We start from the raw sequence: 3080 nt of genomic DNA, 5'->3' as shown, positions 1-3080 counted from the left end.
GCTTTGGGCTGCCTTAGCTGCCTTGACCCTCCTTCGGGCGCGAAGAGGTGGCCTTAATCCATCTAGGGGCCGCCTTGACCCGCCTTGGACCTCCTAGACTCTCCAAGGAGCCGCCTTAACCCGCCTACGGCCGCCTTTACCCGTCTAGGGCTGCCATGGGGCCGCTTTTACCCTCCTTGGGCTGCCTTAACCCCCCTTAACCCGCCTTGACCCGCCTTGACCTCCTTGGGCCGCCTTGACCTGCCTTAACCCTCCAAGGGCCGCCAAGAGGCCGCCTTAACCCATCTAGGCCCGCCATGGGCCTCCTTGACCCGCCTGGGTCACCTTGACCCTCCTAAGCCCGACAAGATCTACCAAGGGGCCGTCTTAACCCGCCAAGGGGCCGCCTAGACCCTCCTAGACCCATCTAGTCCCATCTAGAGGCACTAAAGAGCCGCCTTGACCCGCCCAGGGATGCCATGACCCACCTTCACCCGCCCAGGGAAGCCTTCACCCGCCATGAGCCGCCTTGACCATTCTAGACCCTCCAAGGAGCCGTCTTGACCCGCACATGGCTGCCTTGACCCTCCTAGGCCCGCCTTGACCGCCACCAAAGGGCCGCCTTAAATCGCCAAGGGGCAGCTTTGACCCGGCTAGGGCCGCTAAGGGGTTGTCTAGACCCTCGTAGACCCATTTAGGGGCACCAAGGGGCCGTCTTGACCTGCCCAGGGCTGCCATGACATTCCTAGGCTCGCCTAGGGCCACCAAGGGGACGCTTTGACCCTCTTAGGGCAGCCTTGACCCTCTTAGGGCCACCTTAACCCATTTAGGGCAACCTTAACCCATTTAGGGCCGCCAAGGGGCCGCCTTGGCCCTTCATGGGCCGTCCTGACCCGCCTTAGGCCACCTTGACCCTCTTGGGCCGCCTTGACCCGCTTTGGGCCGCCTTGAACCGTCTGGACCCGCTTTAACTCGCCTTGACCCTCCTTAACCCTCCTAGACCTTACAAGGTGCCGCCTGGACCCGCCTAAGGCCACCAAGCGGCCACATTGACCCTCCTAGGGCCGCCAAGAGGCCACCTTAACCCATTTAGGGCCGCCAATTGGTTGCCTTGACCCTTCAAGGTGCCTCCTGGACCTGCCTTAACCCGCCTAAGGCCACCAAGGGGCCGCATTGACCCTCCTAGGGCCGCCAAGAGCCCACCTTGACCCATTTAGGGCCGCCAATTGGTCGCCTGGTCCCGCCATGGGTCGTCTTGACCCGTCTTGGGTCGCCAAGAGGCCGCCTTAACCCATCTAGGGCCGCCTTAACCCGCCTTGGCCAGCCATGGGCCTCTTTGACCCGCCTTGATCCTCCTAGACCCTCCAAGGGGCCGCCTTGACCCATCTAAGGTCGTCAAAGGGCCGCATCGACCTTCCAAGGGGCCGCTTTGACCCTCCTAGGGCCGCCAAGAGGCCGCTTTGACCCTGTTAGGGCCGCCAAGGGGACGCGTTCACCAGTCTAAGATCGCCAAGGGGCTGCCTTGACCCTCCTAGGCCCGCCAAGGGGTCGCGTTCACCCGTCTAAGGCAACCAAGGGGCCGCCTTGACCCTCCTAGGGCCGAGGGCCGCCTTGACCTACCTTGACCCGCTAAGCGGTCGCCTTGACCCGCCTTGGGCTGTCTTGGCCCGCTTTATTTTCTCTTAGTTTATTCTCTTAATGATCTCGGGAACCTATATTTATTTTCAAAAATAGTTATGTATTACCCATTCTTTCAAGTTTCGCCCGATTTGGGCCGAAACCCCTTCCTATAACACAGGTTTTTGGAAAATTTCACTTGTTTTGACATGTGGTTTTTTGAATTCCTCTGTGCTTCTAGACGCCTCCTAACAAATTGTGTACCATTCTAGCATCAAAAATCCATTGATTTTATTATTTTACTCACGATCGAGCTTAAATAACTGACGCGTTCCGTGTTTTGTAAAGCTGCGGAAAGTGTGGTTTTCAGAGAAATGGAGTGAGCTTCCAAGCTTGTTTTTTATTAATTTATCCTCTTAGTGACCTCGGGAACCTATATTTTCAGAAACAGTTACATATTACCCATTTTTTCAAGTTTCGCCCGATTTGGGCCGGAACCCCTTGCATATAGCACACAGGTTTTTGGAAATTTTCACATGTTTTGACATGTGGTTTTTTGAATTCCTTTGTGCTTCTAGATGCCTCCTAACATAATTTGATCCATTCAAGCATCAAAATTCCGTTGCTTTTATTATTTTACTCGCGATCAAGTTTAAATGACTCACCCATGCTGTGTTTTGTAAATTTGCTGAAAGTGTTGTTTTCAAAGGTATTGAGTGAGCTTCCAAGCTGTTTTTGTCTTAGTTTATTCTCTGAATAACTTCGGGAACCTAAATTTTCAAAAACAGTTACATATTACTCATTCTTTCAAGTTTCGCCTGATTTGAGCCGAAACCTCTTGCATAGCACACAGGTTTTTGGAAAATTTCACTTTTTTTGACATGTGTTTTTTTGAATTCCTGTATCCTTGTAGATGCTTCCTAACATATTGTGAATTATTCTAGCATCAAAAATCCGTTCCTTTAATAATTTTACTCACGATCGAGCTTAAATTAGTAACGTGTGTCATGTTTCGGAAAGCAGCTGAAATTGTTGTTTTCAAAAGTATTGAGTTAGCTTCTAAGCTTTTTTTGTATTAGTTTATTCTCTTAATGACCTCGAGAATCTATATTTTCAAAAACAGTTATGTATTACTCATTCTTTCAAGTTTCGCCCGATTTGAGCCAAAACCCCTTGCTATAGCACAAAGGTTTTTGGAAAATTTCACTTTTTTTTACATGTGATTTTTTGAATTCCGCTGTCCTTATAGACGCTTCCTAACATATTGTGAACCATTCTAGCATCAAAAATTCGTTCATTTAATAATATAACTCACGATCGAGTTTAAATGACTCACGTTTGTCGTGTTTTGTAAAGCTGCTAAAAGTGTGGTTTTCAAAGGTATTGAGCGAGCTTCTGAGCTTTTTTTTTGTTCTTTAGTTTTATTTCTTCTTAATAGACCCGTACCGGGTAACTTACCTTTAAAAATTTTTTTAAACCGTTAA

Source organism: Fragaria vesca, linkage group LG2, assembly GCF_000184155.1.
Source record: "Fragaria vesca subsp. vesca linkage group LG2, FraVesHawaii_1.0, whole genome shotgun sequence".
Lineage (NCBI taxonomy): Eukaryota > Viridiplantae > Streptophyta > Magnoliopsida > Rosales > Rosaceae > Fragaria > Fragaria vesca.
Note: the sequence above shows the minus strand (reverse complement) of the source record.